At 46.2% G+C, this 19,865-nt stretch overlaps 1 pseudogene; it reads right to left on the bottom strand.

Annotated features, from left to right (window-relative positions):
* Positions 1-1,030: 1,030 nt before the first annotated feature.
* Positions 1,031-4,059, bottom strand: LOC142570661 (uncharacterized; annotated as a pseudogene).
* Positions 4,060-19,865: the final 15,806 nt, after the last annotated feature.

The raw sequence follows: 19,865 nt of genomic DNA on the forward strand, positions 1-19,865 counted from the left end.
CTATTTTTGCCATTTCTGTGCAGTGGTAGCAAGGAATAGAGCATGAACCGCTTACGGCAAATTGAACCTGTGTTAACCTAAATTACTTCCATTTTCCTTTTGAGTGATATGCATCATTGCAGAGTATCGCTTTGGGGAAGGCACTACCATGTTTTACGTGACACTTGAGGTAGGGTATGTCTGTAGCAACCTTGAAATATATAATTTTTTTTCTTTCTTGAAATGCTTGAGGCTAATGAATAACTTGTGCATGTAGTTCGAGCGGGGGATTTAATCCTTTTTATGAAGAAGCGTAGCAAGACTGACTGTACAATATTCAAATATTTAGTTACTCTATAATGATTCATAAAATGCTCAAGTCATTCTATCATCTTGATTTGCTTTCAGTGGAGTCTCAAGCACCACATACGTTTCACACATATGTATCCACAGTTCATCATAATTGGTGACTGAAGTGGATATTCGAAAATATTTGTTTATGTATGCATCTCATTTTTATTCATAGTTAAGAATGTTCCACTCGATTTGCAATGAGTTTTACCATTTTTTCAAAGTTATCTTATTCACTGTGCATTTTACTAACCCCTCGGTACAGATTTTTTAAATATAAAATAAATGACACTCTTTACTATTCAAACTGGATTAAGTGATTTCTTAGCATGCTTACTAGAGAGTGACGGCACCGTGCGACATAGTGTCAGCCTTTCTTCACGTAAAACAGTTCTGTGTCACTCAGGGAATTTTGCAGGCACTCGGGGAAAACCTGGAAAACTCAGGGAATTTCGAAATGTCAACTTGGTAGACACCCTGGATAACTGGAGAAGCGTCATTCAGAACGCACGGAATTGTCCTCCACTTCCGGCGGCGTTTTCTTTGTTTCCTTTTTAAATAAAGAGATGTTGATCCATAAATATTTTCATAAACAATAGCTAAATTTGTTAATTTCCGCTTTTCCTTCCTGTTTGGCTGTTGTCTCGGCTCACTCCCTTAGTAGATCGCTTAATTTCTCAAATCCTTGCGACTCTTGTTCCTAGTTCTCAATTTTGCACGAAAAGTGCTGTACAATGAGGGAAGAACCAGACGCGTTTAATGGGTGACAGTCATATTGCCTATGAGTTTAAGGGTTATTGCAGGGTTTGATGATTGACGCTGTCTCGCATTATTTTATTTTCCACCTTATCTGACCCATATCACGGGTACATGGTTCTGAGAAGCTGTCGGCGTCGCGGCGAGCTGTCACTCGAGGAAATTATGAAATAAAAAGAAAAGTTAAACGCAATTGGCATTTTCTCTGGCCGCAGCTCGTTACACCTGCGTACAGACCAGCTAACCACTAGCTGAATCCCTTTCCTAGTCCCTGGATCAGTCTAGACGAAGAAGATTGAACTAACGAAGCAACAACGATGTGCGTGACGGTTGAATAGACGGCGACAACTGAATGCATCTCGAGTTAATCGCGCGGGCACCGAATTGGTGAGGAAACTGGCCTTCACATCCCAGGAGACGCCGATAACTACCGCCATCCAAAAGGAGTGAAAAAGGCAACAAAATGTTGACCGCCGAATAGCTGTCAAGTCTCAACATTGATTTGGCGGTGCTTTAGGATTGTGTGTCAGAAGTGGTGGCGTGGGCGGAGAGGGGAGGGCATGGGTCCTAATTTGGCGGGGGGAGGCCGGGCCCCCTCCCCCTTGGGTACGTGCCTGCCCTGGTAGGCTTACTCTTGGTAAGAAGCGGCTAAGAATTCGCTGAACTAATAACAATTACGCATGAAGACTCTCCAAAAGTGGTTCTTGTTTCTGAAACAGCTTCTGAAAGCCAGTGAATAGCTCAGGACTGTTCTTCAGGAGAAGTATCGTAGCAGAGTGGTTTCTAAGAGAATGTCACAGACAGTTTGTTATGAAGACTTTGGGTGGCAGACCGCTGGCCAGTCTTGTTTGCTTTTTCGAAGTAGTGCTTAATGGCATCATACTGCTCCTGAATACGGCACAGTGATTCTTGTAAAGTTAGCCACCTGTTCGACACATGTCGCAAAAACACTACCTAGGATTTCCTGGCTTTCTCGGAATAGCTCTGAGCGCACAGATTTGAAGTAATAGTAAACATTTCTTACCACGTCTTTTACATCAGATCCAAAACATCTAAGCCCTTTGGAAAAGCATTGTGGACTTTGTGTAAACTGCAGTGACCGACGTCGGCAATGCTTGATGTCAGATGCTGTTCTAGCTTTCTTCTGACACTCTTCATGACGTTAGGACCGTCACTGTAGAAACAAATGATGCCCTGTCGTGGCAGCTGAACAAAGTGCATCTTCTACACAGCCGAGAAGGATTTCAGCAGTGGCCCGTCCAAGATTATTTGACTGGACATGTTCCGCGATAACATGCTGTTCTGCTTCAGAGAAGAACCTTACAGGCACATCAACGTGGTGCACTTCCTGGTCAGGTTTCGGAGTTTCATCCAGCATGATAGAATAGAAAACACCCGGATGACAGTTCATTCACCACTTCTGACTTGAAATATGAGCCTAGTCCATCAGACACAATGCGTGACAGCTTTGACCTGCCACATCTGAAGTAACACTGGTAACACTTGGTAACACTGCTGTCTGGGAGCATTGTGTGGTAGATTTCCATTGAGGTGTTGCCCCATGAAAATGGGATGCACTTGGTTGTGATAGACATCGCAAAAATTGCTTCGTTCTTGCAAACGATCTTGTAAAGAGGTGCTAGATGCTCCCGGTGAAAAGTTCAAAGCCGCTTGCACCAATTTAGAAGGCTGGAGGTTTCTATTTTTCTCTCTGTTCTTTGCAGTCGCATGGATGTGCTTCTTCATTGTCGCATATCATTTTACTGCACCAATACCGTGTTCTGAGCAATAAATAGTGCAATTGCAGACAACACAGAGTGCTTCTGTGTCTTCAACTCCATTTTTCCACCAAAGATGAATGGGGTCATTATTGCTATCAAATTCATTCAGCACAGACTCCTTGAACTTCGCCCTAGAAAGAACAAGAAAATACAGAAAGCATATTTAGCGCCAGCAAACAAGGACGGAAGGGAGACGACACCACAATGCGCCAACTTCAGCAACTTGATTTTCAGGAAATACACCTATATAACCCATGCACAGTGGCGCCACCTCATCGAAATCTTAACCATCCAAAAAAGACGTCTCCTTACATAAAAAATCGACCGAAGGGTCTCCCTTCCGTCCTTGTTTGCTGGCCCTAAAATGCTTTCAGTTTACCAGCACGCCCAACAAATGGCGATGCTGAAAGAAAATACACCAGCTAACTTATTTTCTAGAAATGAAAGTTAGGACACCATCAACTTTATTAACAAATAATAATCTTTATCAATAATCGCACTGGCGACATTATTTGCCAGTACACCAAGCTAAAAAGTTAATTATATGAATACTGTTTCCTTACACTTAAACATTCTTTGCTTTTGAATGCCATATTAATTCTTGCGCAGCAAATGCAACACGCCATCGCAAGACTATCAACTCTTCTAGTAGTACGCGACCTACAAGAGCTGCTGGGGCGCGACGACACAACTCTATTCCAAACGAAAAGTATTTCAAACTCCGGACGTCAAAATGACGCGACTGTTTCTGCGTATGGGGGCGGGAACCTGCGACGTTTTTGAATCTGCTCAATCAGCAGTCTCCATCGTTGCCGGAAGCATGTTTTGCTAGTTTTTTACTTGCAAAGGGACCGTATAGCAACTAACATTTAGATATAAACGCCTAATAAAAGAACAATTGTATGTCGTGAGAGTAACATTGATTTGTAATCTTTTGACGCAAGATAAGTTGAAGCGCGCTTGAAAGTAAATACAAATATTTTAATTTTTTGAGTCAGCCACACATGTGCCAATTCCGCATGCAATCCATTTCGCTACGCACACGTAAGATAGCGGCTACATGAAAACAGCTGATCGGTTCTATGGGCTGCACTTAGTGTATTTTTGCCCGTAATGCTGCCCGATTAGATGAAACCTCGGCGTCCGAGATGTACTTTCGCCCGAGAAGAATTTTGGAAGCTGTGAACATCATGGAGACTGTGAAAGCGTAGTGCTCGGTGAGTAAACACATCATTCTTTCTTGTGCTTAATGACTTAGCAGTAGCATATGAACATCTGCGGTGATCGCATGGTGTTCACTTTTGCTTTTATTCACATCGGATACGCGAGAATCGATGAAGGTTGGAAGGCATCTTAACAGATAGCTGGTAAGTAAACGTTTTCTATAAACGATCGAAACTATCTCCGAATGTAGGTCCTGATTTAAATCGAAGGTGGTCTTTAACAGTGCCTGGGCGAACCGGCCCAGCTTCCGCTCATGCGGACTTTTTCGGCGATGACGCCGAGGTGCGTATTAGCAATTTTCGTTGCTGTGTGTACCGATTTAGGGCAGCTACACCGTTCGGTGGTGGTGAATATTTTGCCGTTGTGTGCTTCTGTGTGTTTCCTTACAATTCAGCACACATGCCAGCACATGATATCCGTACTTTTCAAGAATGGAAATGCTGCCCCACTGCTGTTAAAACAATGCTCTTAAAAAACACCTTGAGATGGATTGCATGGCTCGTTAATCCGTATAGCATTAGCAACGAGTTGTCAAAGCTCTAAGTCACTAGTACGCCACATGCTGCATTAAGAATTTTCTGTAGGAATTGAAAAACTATAAGTGAAATAGACATTGCAACCAGTTGATGGAACTTAATCACATTATGTCCTGTACTTTATTGTTCCAGCAGGACACCTCCAGTGAGGTGGAGCCTAATGTCCAAGTGCCCCCTGCCCCACCAGCAGCTGCCCACGTTTCCATTGGAATCGAGCTGGGCACAAGCGGCACTGCACGTAAGGCACTTCAGCAGCTATTGCATTACGAACACATCACTTAAAGCAACAAATCAGTATCTGTTGAGACCTTTTAAACAGAAATTATGTATTTATATTATTTACATGGCAAAGAAAAAGTGCCTGCCTAAATGTCACTGCAAAATGGAACAATATTCTGTTCGACTATTAACACCATTTGAAACGCAGCTTGTGTAGCTACAAGCTGAAATGACTCTCAGTGTAGCATTTTGTAATGATGTAGTGCCTTCTTGTTTGTGCAAATTTACTGTTTATTTTGTGAGCGGTTTGTTGCTGGAATTATTTTTCTGGGCTTCCACCTGATAATGAACCAGTAAAATCTCTACGCAGGATGGAGCAAGTTCTTTTTTATCCTGTTTACTGATTTTATTTTTCAGGACCAGCAATTCGGCAGCAGCCCCGCAGGCCACCCCGCCAACAGCCTCTGGAAAATTCGGCCTGTAGGGCAGCAGCCGAGTATGCGCAGCAGGGGCAGCTGGTCGAGGCAGCTAACGCGTAGGCCGCCAATTTCCACCCGCTGCTACTGCAGCAAAATAGGCAGGTACGTACAACTTGGCGAGGTCATGTTTTAGAGGGGATTAGTGCGCATGGTAATGGCATCTGTAGTCATTGGGCTCATTGGCTCATGCACGTTTATACATCTCCTTTGAGGTGTTCTTTAACATATAGCAACTTACAAAACATTTCTATGGTTGCATGTATCACCCCAGCATGTTCACCTTTTGTATAACAATTCAACTAGTCACCAATACTGTCTTCTGACAGGCAGAGGCAGCTTGGTAGGATCTGCTACGTTTCGCATGTTCTTAATATAACATACCATATCAGTTTGCACGGCCATTTCTCATGTCATATGTATATGATATCGCAGCCCTCAAGAGTTACTTGCTGAAATTGTAACACTTGCAAACAGTGCGAATCAAACATTTACATTGCATAACCTGTAGCTGAAGTGAATTTGTTTCGCAGCATCATAAGCAGCTGGTTGAGGAGCTGAGGGCTTCCCTGGTAGTCCAGCAGCAGCTGGCAGTAGAGATGCGTGGTTTGCGAGAGGCCACTGGCCTCATCGCGACCTCGCTGCGCCAGCTCCTGGCAGCCCAGGCTCATGGCCTCCGCGAGCCGCCTCAGCCATGAGGGAGTTTTTTTTCCCCCACCCCCCATATCATTCTTTAGTGCTAGCAGGTACAAGTGTTGGCTATCTTTCGGTTCAAATCACAGCTGCAGCATTTGGGGGTGGTGCCCATACGTACTCACGAGCTGTTGTGACGAGTTGTAGCCAGCCTTTTGAAATCATGTGCAGGTCATGCGTGACCATGGCAGCGAAAACTTATAGTGCTGTGATGTCACTTGAAACACGAATGCATGTTTTTTTTGGGTATGTAGCACTAAAGGGATGATATGACTGTTTTCCGTACATTTCTGTCCCTAAGCATTTTTTTCGGAAGGTGATTTCCTTTCATGTGTATTTTTACTTGCAGTGCAAGTTTGCCCAAGTGAGGCGTTATAAATTATGTAGAATCTTTTCAATATTTTCGTTAGGTGTTCACGTTTGTTTTGCTGTTTTTGATGTTTCAATGTGCACCGTTTTTCCAAAGAAGACATACACTATGCAATCACTTTGACGGCAACTTCGACATTGTCTCGCACACATACAGGTGCACTTAACTAGAATGCTCTAATAACTGGAATTGAATTTTCATGCCATATGTATGTCATGTTTGCAATGTCAAACCTTTCGTGCCTACGGAAGGCAAAGTGGCCGAATTGGAATTTTTTTTAACTCCAAGCACCTGTTACTTGTGATAGTTATTGTGATATTTCAGGTGTCCTTACCTATGATAGCAATACAATCCACTGCCCATTGTAGTTGAGCACAGTTTGTGACATACCTAACGGAGCCATCGATGTGGCCACTACTTTGACATTCACTGCCAGGCTGCTCTTGCAGCCGTTTTATGAAATACCGTTGAAGTGCCAAACATTTTCTCATTTGTCGTTCTTTAAAAGCATGTGACGGCTGTTTTATATTGTGATCTTATTACGGCACTAGTCATTGAAAAGAAACTATGTAGTGCTAGAAACATGTTGACTACGTAATAGACAAGACACATCTTTCTTGCTGTGAAGTTGCTGGACGAAGCTAAATGGTTGTGCGCGAGTTCATGAAAACATTATGCTCGTGTCGTATTTATGCGATTTAGCGTCAGCCAATGGCCCTTGGTAGTGTACTGGGTCCCATGTAGTCAACATCACACAGCTATTTTGTCGCCATGAAGGCATGCTCTGTGTACTTCTCTGTCATTTGTTTTGATGAAAGATGGCATTGAAGATGTATCACATGGTTTTATTTACACTGCAGATATAACTAAACGATTTTCAGCAATGCAACTGGCACTTGAAATGAATATTTACAATTCGGCTACCTTGAATTTCGGAACTATTTACGTATGTATGTACACTCTCCAAAGGGAGAATAATGCGCTTGACATGCCAAGCGATCGTTTTCGGCATAACTTGGACTTTTGTCAAGCAACTGCGCGGTGGCTGTGTGGCAAAACAGCGCAGGGCCTACAAGGTGCGTGAGAACATACACATGGTGGCGCGAGAACTGTTGTGCTTTGCTGCAGCTCAAATAGGAAGCGATGAGACGAAGACCGATATCCTCCCATGCACAGTGCAGATGGCGGTGACAGTGTCGGTGATGCCAGCAGCGAAATGCATCAAGATGACAGAAGCAACAGCAGCAGCAAATCATTTGGCAAACCCCAGCTGCCCAGAGAAGTGACCACAACATTCTGTTGATGAACACGAAGCGTTTCATCCACAGGTACTAAATGAAATGCTCTCATGTAGTGTCACAGTGTAATGATGCAATCATCTCCGGTAGTGATAGGTCACTGGCAGAGGACACGTGAAAATGTTTGATTAAGCAGATTCGATAAAAAAACAGCACGCTATCCATTAATTGCGCACATTTCTTCACATTGGTTCCTGCTCTCTATTAGGTGTGTAGACAGCAGTCACAAACACCTGCCTGCAGTGTCAGGCACGTGTTTACTGCTGCTGTCGACGCAGCCACCTTCGCACCCTTTGCAGGTAGCGCTGGTGCTGCTACGGAGTCGTGCCAAACGAGCTAATAACATTATCCCGGGCAGCACAGCGTTTCAAATACATCATGCGTACTGCCCTCACTCGGGGAACGCTGTGGGGAGAGGTTGCCATTTTCATCGTCACTGCTGCTTTTGCTGCTGTCATCACTGACATCATCAGACACGTCACCTTCATCAAGATACAAGTTGTGCAACACTTCACGTGGTGCAACGATGTTGGCAGGACGGTCTGGTTCGTAGTGGAGGGCGCGGTACCGTTGAAGGCAGCGGAAGCGGCTCTGCAGAAGCCCAATGCACCGCTCCACTACGGACCGCTCGGCAGCATGTGCAATGTTGTCAGCAGGGTGCATGGGGGGTTGGCCTGGGACTGGAGTCAGGAGCCATGATTCCAGGGCGTAGCCGCTGTCACCTACATCATCTTAAGAAATGGCATGAAATCTTCTGCACAAAGATGAGTAAACGAAGCATGGGTCATGTAACATGCACCTACTACAGAAACGCTGCAATAAATGAATATACAGGCTGAGCACCTGATGCAGCTGTGATCACAAATAACAATAGGTGGGATATATCATTTCCTATTCCTATTCCTTTTTGCAGCAAGGCAGTTCTTTGTGCGAGTTGTGTGGTCTTCAGTCATAAATGACTATCAGTGTAAAAAAGAATGTGACAACACGTGCAGTGTACACTCATATTAAAAATTAAAGTACAGCGCAGGTGTGTTGTCACTTTGTTTCGCGCCGCTACCACTGAAAAATTACTACATCTCGCCTATACTTAATAACCCATATAACATAAGGGGTTCGGGCTTCAATATTCTCTTACGGCGCAAGCACGCCAAGCTTTACTCCATGCTGCCAGAATTGCAACCGTACAAACTTATCCCGCTGCTCACCGAGGAGGTGTTCGCCGGCCTTGGCAATATGCCGCTCCTGGAACCGACGACGCAACCACGTTCTCCAGACGTGGGCGTCGTGGTCTGACCCCGGTCGCAGAGCGTCGACAGCGAGGATCCGCATGCCTGCGTCGCAGATGTGACGAGAGCGCGCACAGATAAGCCACGCGTTGCTATGACGTGCAAATTAGACAAACATTAAGATACTTACGAATATTGTGTAGAGGGCGTACTAGCCTTTGCGGCACATGAATGCCGCCTTCTGCTCGCCCTTCGGTGCGATGATGGCTATAAGGCTGCCGTCCACGCATCCGATGACGCCGGGAATGGAGCCGCGTCGAAGGAACCCTTCCTTCACGGCCGCCTTCTCGACGTCCTCGGGAAATGGACCCACTTGTTGCGGGCCCCGGCGTGGACGATTGCCACCGCCACGCGTCTCACACACTTGCTGACCGCAGGCTGGGTCACGCCGATCGTCTCCTCGCTCCCTACCGAGGCTTGGAAGCTGTCCGTTGCGAAAAATGGCAACGCGCACAACACTTGTCGCTCCAACGACAGCGCTGTTGTTTTTACGCCTCCGGGTTCCTCCGCCACTTCGTCGCACAGCCACCGCACAATTTCTTCAGGCGAAAGTGCCGCCGAAACAAATCGTCTCCCCGCAGGGGCGTCTGCGTCAGCAGGCGTTTGGTGTGTTGCGACACCACGGACCCGAGCACACGTGGGCTGGACCCTCCCGCGTGTAGCCGTGCGCGGCTTAGCCGTGTCTGGGGAGAAGGGGATCCTGGGGGTTGAGCCGATGCTGGGTGTTTGGACCTTTAAGGCCCCCCGGCGTAGGCAACACACCTCTTCGGCCTCGGCTTCACATAGACGGCACCCCCGGACTGACCCACCCGGGGGAAATCGGCAGTCGCCTTTTCCTGTCTTCTTCCTCCACACGCTTTTTCTTTACCCTCTTCTTTCACACCTGTCCTGTCTCCTTGTATCTTCTATTCACTTCAATTTTTCGTAGGTGGCAAGGGTTAACCTTGTGGGGCTAACCTACCTTGGTTATTTCGTATTAAGTTATAGTCTCGATGTACAGCTGGCGTGTGCTGGACTTGTTCGCATGTTCCTGTCGCGTCCCCTCGTTGGGCTCCATGGTGGGCGGCTGGCACCGTGGCTGAACAATACATTTTTCTCCTATGGCTCCTCCTTTCCCCCAAAATGATCGCCCCTCTTATAAAAGAGGGCGGACCGAAGCAAGTGAATTTTTCCAGAAAAGGAAAGTTACCTTCCCAAAATATCATGTAATACATAGCGAAGTACAAGAAAAGCCAGCAAGAATCTTGTCCCCATTCACAGTATCCAAGTCCTTGACAGAAGCCCTCGGCCCTGGCTACAAGCTTTCAAAAATGTCTAGTGGCGATTTGCTGCTCGAACTTCGAGACAACGTGCAATACACCAAACTGTCAAACCTTGCGTCCATTGGGGACATCCCTGTCTCTGTTTCATCCCACCGATCCCTCAACACTGTCCGCGGTGTAATATCAGAAATCGACTTCGTACACTTAACAGAACAAGAAATGCTTGAAGAGCTCACTGACCAAGATGTCATAGACGTTCACCGGATCAAAATCCGGAAGGACAACAAAGAAATTGACACGAAACACCTGATCCTCACCTTCAACAGCAACACACTCCCTGAACAAATAGAAGTCGGATACTTGAAGATAGATGTAAGGCCTTACATTCCCAACCCCCGCAGGTGCTTCAATTGTCAGAGGTTCGGCCATGGCTCAAATAGTTGCCGAGGCCGCAAAACTTGCGCAAAATGTGCTTCAAAAGAACATGCTACTGAAAACTGTAACGGTGCAGCGCGCTGCGTAAACTGCGAAGGAGAACATGCCGCGTACTCCAGGGCGTGTCCGTCCTGGAAAAAAGAAAAAGAAATCATCACACTGAAAACCAAAGAAAACATTTCATTCATAGAAGCCATAAGGCGCATCGCACTAACAAACACATTCCTCTTCAATGGAAGAAATAACTTCGCCGATGTGGTGCGACGGGGCGTAGCGCCGCACCAACCTTCGGCGGCTGCTGAGGCAACGGTTACCGGGCCTTCAGCGGAACCACCCACGCCCCAGGCAGAGACAGCGCAAGCTGCCCTGCCACCTACTAATCGGGGCCCGCCGGTCCTCAAGCCGGCCGCCCAAGAGGTTTCTCCCCAACGGGAGAGGCCTAAAACACACACACCCGCCTTGTCGCGGAGCTCCAGCGCCTCAGGAGAGGCCATGGAGACAACTCCCGATCCGCCTCCGCAACCGCGGAGGCAGAACTCATTCGAAAGAAAAAAGAAAGAACCCCATAACGGGTCCTCAAACTCGAGGAACCTAATCATTTATAGCCACACCCCTACAAAATAATTAAACATGGCGTTCCTGGTACATTGGAATTGTCGTGGACTTATCAAAAACTATAGCGACATAAAAGATATCCTAAACACTTTTTCTCCTGTGGCTTTATGTTTACAAGAAACGAACTTAGGACCACAACATAAGAACATTTTAAAAAACTACAAGGTATTTCTTTGTGACAGAGAGCAAGCGAGTAGGCTCTCTGGAGGTGTCGCGATTATAGTCCAAAATGGTGCTGCTACTCACGAAATCAGGCTTCAAACGAAATATGAAGCTGCAGCAGTGACCGTCCTTGATTTTAAAACAATTACCATATGTACTGTTTATCTGGAACCACATTTAAAAGTTACACTTCATGATTTAGAATCACTTTTTAAACAACTACCAGAGCCATATTTAGTAGTAGGGGATTTTAATGCTCGCTCGTGTTTTTGGGGGAGTGACCAAACACACTAGAGGCCGTATCCAAAAGATTTTATTTTATACAAATAACGTCTGCCTGCTCAATACAGGAAAACACACATATTGCTCTCCGAGCTAAGGAAAAATGAGCTGCTTAGATTTATGTTTTAGTTCTCCATCACTTTTTACCGATTTTAAATGGGATGTTGTTGACAACCCCTACGGAAGTGATCACCTACCTGTAAAAATTAACCTATCATCCCCACCAGAAATCATCCCAAGCAAACCACGTCGTTGGAAGCTGCACCTAGCAAACTGGGCACTGTTCCAAGAACATGCCAGCTTGGAAAAAGTTTTCTCGAGTAATCTAAATGTCGGCGATCAAAACAAATTGTTCACAACCTGTATTATTAATGCCGCGCTGCTAGCTATTCCTCAGTCCTCGGGAGTGGTTCGACATAATCATAAAATCTGGTACACGCAGGAATGTAAGGAAGCAAAAAAGAAACAAAACAAGGCGTGGGGCATATTCCGTAGATACCCAACCCATGATAACCTCGTAAACTTTAAAAAGGCCAAAGCCAACGCACGCCGTATCCGTCGAGATGCTGAGAAAACTTCCTGGAAGAACTACATATCTTCTATTAACAGCTCAACCACATCCAAAAAAATGTGGGAACAAGTCCATAAATTAAATGGCAGCTTCTCCCCTTTCACAATCCCGTTTTTAACAGCTCCTGGCACACAAACAAGTATAGAGGAACAGGCAGACCTACTAGGGGAACATTTTTCGAATGTTTCAAGTTCCTCACACTACACTCAATCGTTCCTGAAGCACAAGCATACAACCTAAAAACAAAAACTTCCTACAAGTGGCTGTACAAATGAGCACTATAATGCATTAATCACATTTCACGAAATCCGAAAAGTACTGTCCGCAGGTAAACAGACGGCACCCGGCCCTGATGAAATACATTATGAAATGCTGGCTCACCTCTCAGACGCTGCTGTGAACGCACTTTTACAATTCAACAAAATATGGGTATCGGGAAAAATACCAGAGGCTTGGAAAAAAGCTGTAATTGTACCGTTTCTGAAGCCTGCAAAGCCACCAACCAGCCCTGGCAGTTACAGGCCTATAGCTCTCACAAGTTGTCTCGCAAAATCATTTGAAAGTATCCTGAATATGAGGCTGATGTTCACTCTTGAATCACGTGAACTCCTTGACATCCACCAGTGTGGATTTAAAAAAGCATGTTCAACAACTGATCATCTCGTCCGCCTAGAAATTACAGTCCGAAAAGCATTTGTACACAAGCAACACTGTTTAGCAGTCTTTTTCGATATCGATAAGGCTTACGATACCACCTGGAGGTTTGGTATTCTCCGCGACCAGCAGAGCTTGGTATTTGTGGCAGGATGCTGAACTGCCTGAAAGATTTCATGTGCGACCGTTGATTTCATGTGCGCCTGGGTGCAACCCTTTCGAAGAAATTCGTCCAGGAGAATGGAGTGCCGCAGGGTTGTATTTTAAGTACAACACTTTTCATAGTAAAAATGAACTCCATAGCAAAAATCATTCCTAGATCCATTATGTATTCTGTATATGTCGATGACCTTCAAATAGCATGCACATCCTCCAGCTTACCAACATGCAAGAGACAGATACAACTTGCATTGAATAAACTAGCGATTTGGGCAGACAAAAATGGGTTTAAATTTTCACCCCAAAAAACTGTTGCTGTCCTCTTCTCACTCAAAAGAGGCCTACAGGTTGACCCCACCCTACACCTAAATGAAACCATACTTCCAGTAAAGAATGAAAAAAATTTCTAGGTGTAACTTTCGATAAAAAGCTCACATTCCTACCACACATAACCACTCTCAAAAAGAAAGCTTCCCAGTCACTAAATATACTGAAAGTACTGTCATATAAACATTGGGGGTCTGATAGAACATGCCTTCCACACATTTACTGTTACTTAGTACGTTCCTCCTTAGATTATGGCTGCATAGTGTATGGTTCAGCAAGACCGACATACCTAAAGAAACTCGACCCAGTACATAACTCAGGCTTGCGTATTTCATGCGGTGCATACCGAACGTCCCCTGTAACCAGCCTTTACGTTGAAACAAACGAACTCCCACTAGAAACTAGAAGAACCGCTCTAACCTGTGCATATATCCTTAAGGTACAATCTCTACCAAAACACATTTGCTATCCCCTTGTAACAAAATTCCCTTCACGAGTAATTTTCAACAACAAACCACAAACTACAAGACCACTGCTCCTGCGATTTCAAGAGATGTGTCCGAATCTTGGCATAGTGGACACATTACCTGGCATTACCCACAGACAAAATCCACTGCCCCCATGGTTCATCTTTCCCACAGTTTGCGATCTCACTTTAACACAGTTACGTAAAGCACAAACACCGCCACAACACATAATTCAGGAATTCCTTGCACTAGAAGAAAAATACAGCAGCTTCACAAACTTTTATACTGATGGTTCAAAAACGAACGAACATGTTGGAAGCGCAGTTGTACAAGGGAACTGGGAAGAAACAGTAAGACTTCCGCAGTGCACATCCATTTTCACTGCTGAATGTTACGCCATTTCTGTAGCCATAGACAAAATAATAAAGGAGAACCTCGCAAACAGTATCATATATACAGACTCCCTAAGTGCACTCACAGCTCTTCATGCCAGAAATGCAGTCACACCATTATTAGGAGGCATTATACACAATTTAATAAACGCCACCACACAAGGACTGAACATTAAATTATGCTGGGTTCCGAGCCACGTCGGAATCAGTGGCAGTGAGAGAGCAGATGCATGCGCGGCACAAGCCCGGCACAAAGAAATCACAAAAGTAAAGATACCTCCTAACGACTGCATGAAGTTAATACATTATAAACTAAGGCAAAAATGGCAGTCTGCTTGGAACAATGAAGTAAACAACAAATTACACCTTTTAAAACCCGTGTTAGGTGAATGGAAATCTTGCACACACCAGGAACGTTTCAAAGAAGTGATTCTGTGCCGTCTTCGCATAGGACACACACACCTAACACACAACTTCATTCTAACAAAGCAAGACAAACCCCAATGTGAACTATGTGGAAATGAACTAACAGTAAACCATATCCTATTTTCATGCAGAAAACTTGAACCATTGTGGAAGACGTTTTTTACCATATTTTACAAAGAATACATCCCTTTTCACCCAGCTTTGATTTTAGGAGAAGATGCGCTTGTTGATGTATCATGTGTTTTTAGCTTTTAAAAAGAAGCAGGAGTTCTCATAAAACTTTGAAACCTCACAGAGCGTTAAACTACATAATACAGAACACCTCATCCACCTTCTCATCCCTGAGAAGAAGGCCGAGGTCTTTAGCTAATTTGTTGGGACTCTCCGGGCTCTTGCCCAGACAAGGACTCACTGTGGTGTCCCAACGTTTTAAAAAGAATCTATGCCTAGTGTTTGGCGCATGATAGCCTAAGTTGCTTATGTGCCACTAAACTCAACTCAACTCAACAAATCGTCTGGCATGTCAAACGCATCCTCGGGCTCCCTCCTCCCTTGCCTGTGCTGACGAGCCGCCGCCAACGCAATCAGGAAGGCAGCCATTTTCTGTTCCATACGGAACGGGGCAGTCGCCGGTTATTCCACGATTTTGGCGGGTTTGTTCGGCATAACTAAGCGTAATAAGGGTGTAAAGGTCGCTTTGACGTGTCGGTTTTTGAGCATTCCTGACGTCGCTTGACAGGCAGGCAAAATGGGTGCGACCTCAAAAATTTCTACCAATGAGCGAGCGGGGATGGCGGATTTGGAGTAAAAACGGAATAGTTTTACGTTATACCGACATTCAGGTCGTACTGTAATCTGAAACTAACGTCCACGCTAGCAGAGAACGCCGTAAGGGAGAACTGGTCTACAGTGCCGTAGAACGTCTGCCGCGCGAGAGGTGTCCAAAGTTCGGCCGGTGCACAGCACGACCGACCGGCCGATCTACTACTGTAGTGTTACTCTATAATTGAGCCTGTAGAGTAACTCTAGAATACCGCGAATTTCCACGCCTCCGCCATAGGCAACGCGAACATCGGCTGCAGCTTCTTTCAAGCAAAAGAATTTCCGGTAGATAAATCGATGCCTAAATTGCACATTTTATGAAAAACGATATCCACTGTTAAACACGAACGATGGCTCCGATACTTCTCGAGATCAGCTGAGTACACAGCTACGGACTGCAGGCGACCGAGCCTGTGCTCGCATCGCAGCCGACGGCGCCGCCGATATAAGCGTATTTTGTTCTTTGTATACAGTTAATGCGATGAGCGACAACAACGATCAAAAAAATGTTGCGACTTCTGAGAAGTCGGTGATTAATTCCGAAGCGCCATCAGCTTTAGCTTTCAAGTGAGCCTAAAAAGGCCTAGCGACGATATCGGTGCTGTCGAGCGATCAGCGGCTACAAGCGAACAAGACCACATATGTTTTCGCTCGCAGATGCCGACCTGCCCGGTGTTAATCCCGTGAAAGTATCGCCGAAGACATTGTTTTATGTAATTACAGGCTCGTTTGAACTTTGCGATAACAGCTTCCGCCATCACAACGCAAGCGCCTAATGAAGAGACCCATACTTACGTTTGCTCATTCTCCGAACCGTGTGTTGGAAGGCGATTTCACGTTGCTCAACGCTGGAGGAGGAGGAAGAAAAAACTTTATTTAGCTCGACGAATGCGCGGGAAACTGAGAGACAAGCGACAAGCAAGCCGATCGGCGTGCCTGGGGCTGGTTGCCAGGCCAGGAACAAATAGAAGCTGTAAACGTTCTACGGTTGTGTTATGGTTGTGTTAGCAAGACAAAGGTGGCGCACTTAGCGCAAGTTGCACTTCGTTGGGCGCAGCGAGGCGCAGACAAGTAGAATTGTAGCAAAATCGCGCAGTTGGGCCACCACTGCGTCAAAGGCATGTGATAGACAAGGTGTAATTCTCACAATGGTCTCTGCTTATTTCTGGGCTCCACTGTCCAAGCACGGTGGAAAATCTTAAGAGACACATTCACAAAAAGCACCGCGCATGGAAAATCGACGCACCTAGTGGATCTGGCGGAGACATATCAAACGATATCCGCTGGCTTTATTTCAAGCTGCTGCTTTTTCTGAAGATCTTGTACACATCGGCAGGCAAGTCTCATTTCTGTTTCCAAGCTTTCTTATTTGTGTATTTTTGAATTGACAAATTTACCTGCTGGTTACAATTTTAAACGGTATTGTGATCCTATTGTAAAACAAAACGGGAACAAAAAGTGATCATACAGTATGTATAACCCTATATTTTTTTTTCAGTACTCAGGGCAACTTCGCACAGAGGAACAGAGTGGACACAGACAATTCTACTGAAGAAGGGCTGCTGATAAGTGCATAGAGCAGTGCAGATAGTAAGTGACCGCATGTTTTTAAAACATGCAAATCACTTCTGATTTCCATTTTGAGATCACCAAACAAGTTGCTTGAAGACACAGCTGGTGCTTTTACTTTCATTCCATTACTTTTACCCCGCAGGGGCGTCTGCGTCAGCAGCCGTTTGGTGTGTTGCGACACCACGGACCCGAGCACACGAGGGTTGGACCCTCCCGCGTGTAGCCGTGCGCGGCTTAGCCGTGTCTGGGGAAAAGGGGATCCTGGGGATTGAGCCAATGCTGGGTGTTTGGACCTTTAAGGCCCCCCGGCGGTAGCAACACACCTCTTCGGCCTCGGCTTCACATAGACGGCACCCCCGGACTGACCCACACGGGGGAAATCGGCAGTCGCCTTTTCCTGTCCACCTCTTCAACCTTTTTCTTTCCTATCTTCTTTCTTTTACTGTCCTTTCATCTCTTTTCTTCCATCACTTCCTAATTTTCCTAGGCGGCTAGGGTTAACCTTGTGTATGTGCCCTCCCTTGGGTATAATATATTAGGTTATAGCGGCAATGTACGGTTGGCGCCAGCAGCCTTACCCGTTAAGTACAGCAGCGTCCCCATGTTGGGCTCCGTGGTGGGTGGCCGCCATTGCTGCCGAAAAGGAACTGAAATACAATGGGAACACCGGCATTTCCCCGCCTGCTTGATCGTCACCCTCAGAACAGGGGGCGCACCGAAGACCTGAGCACATGTTTCACCCGCACTAAAGAGACCTACCCGAAATACCACGTAGTACACAGTGAGAACCCTAAAAAACAAGCCAGGCTAATTTCACCATTCATAGTTTCAAAATCTTTGACCGAAGCCTTACGGTCAGGTTATAAGGTGACGAAAATGCCAAGCGGAGATCTTCTTCTTGAGATCCCACAGAAAAATCAGCATGAAAAGCTAGGCAGTCTGGTGACGTTTGGTAACATTCCAATTTCTGTTGCAGAACACCGAACAATGAATAGCTCACGCGGAGTCGTGTCAGAGGCAGACCTCCTAGACTTGACAGAAACTGAACTCCTGGAAGGCTGGAAAGAACAAAATGTTACTGACGTAAAACGTATTATAATTAGACGAGACAACAAGGAAATCCCCACTAAGCATCTTATCCTCACATTCTCATGCAGCGTACTGCCAGAAACCATCGAAACAGGATACATCAGGTTAAATGTTCGACCATTTATCCCCAACCCTAGACGATGTTTCAAATGTCAGAGGTTCGGCCATGGCTCGCAGAGCTGCCGTGGTCAAATAACTTGTGCGAAGTGTGGAGTCCAGGGCCACCCCTCCCCCGCAGGGGCGTCTGCGTCAGCAGGCGTTTGGTGTGTTGCGACACCACGGACCCGAGCACACGAGGGTTGGACCCTCCCGCGTGTAGCCGTGCGCGGCTTAGCCGTGTCTGGGGAAAAGGGGATCCTGGGGGTTGAGCCGAAGCTGGGTGTTTGGACCTTTAAGGCCCCCCGGCGGAGGCAACACACCTCTTCGGCCTCGGCTTCACATAGACGGCACCCCCGGACTGACCCACCCGGGGGAAACCGGCAGTCGCCTTTTCCTGTCCTCCTCTCCAATCTTCGTCTTTCTCTCTCGCCTTTTTCATCTTTCCTGTCTTCTTATCACTTCTCCTCACTTCCTAGTTTCTCGGCGGCAAGGGTTAACCTTGTGTAGCTAGCCAGCCTTGGTTATGCTGTATTTGGTTATAGCAGCGATGTACGGCTGGCGTTGGCAGGGTTTCTATAGCAAGAGCTCCTGTCACGTCCCCCTGTTGGGCTCCATGGTGGGTGGTCGGCATCGCGGCCGAAAACCCAACTGTACTTATGGAAAACGCTTTTCCTAAACTGCCTGATCGCCCTCAGAAACGAGGGCGCACCGAAGAAGTCTTTCAGTTTTTCGGACGCCAAGTCCACAATTTTCCTCGTTTTCATGTAATCCATGCAGAAAAACCAGCTAAACAAGTACGAACAATCTCCCCATTTCTAGTATCTAAGTCCCTTACCGAAGTTTTTGGCCCAGGATATAAGGTGTCGAGGATGGCTAGCGGTGACCTCCTCCTGGAGCTCCGCGACCAGAAGCAATTTGAGAAGCTGCCACAGCTAGTATCATTTGGGGAGACCCAAGTAGTAGTAACCCCGCACCGCACGATGAATACCACCCGCGGCGTTGTCTCGGATGATGATTTGCTGGAGCTCACTGAGGCTGAACTCTTGGAGGGCTTCAGCGAACAAAATGTCATAAATGTCAAAAGAATCAAGATAAGGCGCGAGGGTAAAGAAATTGCGACCAAGCACCTAATCCTCACCTTCAATTCAAGTGTCCTGCCCGAATCAATCGAGGCCGGGTACATCAAGCTCCGTGTAAGACCGTATGTGCCAAATCCCTTGAGATGTTTCAAATGCCAACGTTTTGGCCACAGCTCGCAAAGCTGCCGAGGCCGCCAAACATGTGCGAAATGCAGCGCGCACGAACACTCCTCTGAAGCTTGTGAGAATGCTTTCCACTGTGTAAATTGTGATGGCGAGCATGCCGCATACTCGCGGTCATGCCCGTCTTGGAAGAAAGAAAAAGAAATAGTAACAATCAAAGTAAAAGAAAACATATCATTCAAAGAGGCACGCAGGCGGGTTGCATACCTTCCTAAGGCCAGCTTTGCCGAAGTGGCGCGTCAGGGGGCAGCGTCACAACGGCCTCCGGCGGCTGTCCGACCCACAAGCCGTGAGTCG

The sequence above is a fragment of the Dermacentor variabilis genome, chromosome 2, assembly GCF_050947875.1.
Source record: "Dermacentor variabilis isolate Ectoservices chromosome 2, ASM5094787v1, whole genome shotgun sequence".
NCBI classification, from domain to species: Eukaryota; Metazoa; Arthropoda; class Arachnida; order Ixodida; family Ixodidae; genus Dermacentor; species Dermacentor variabilis.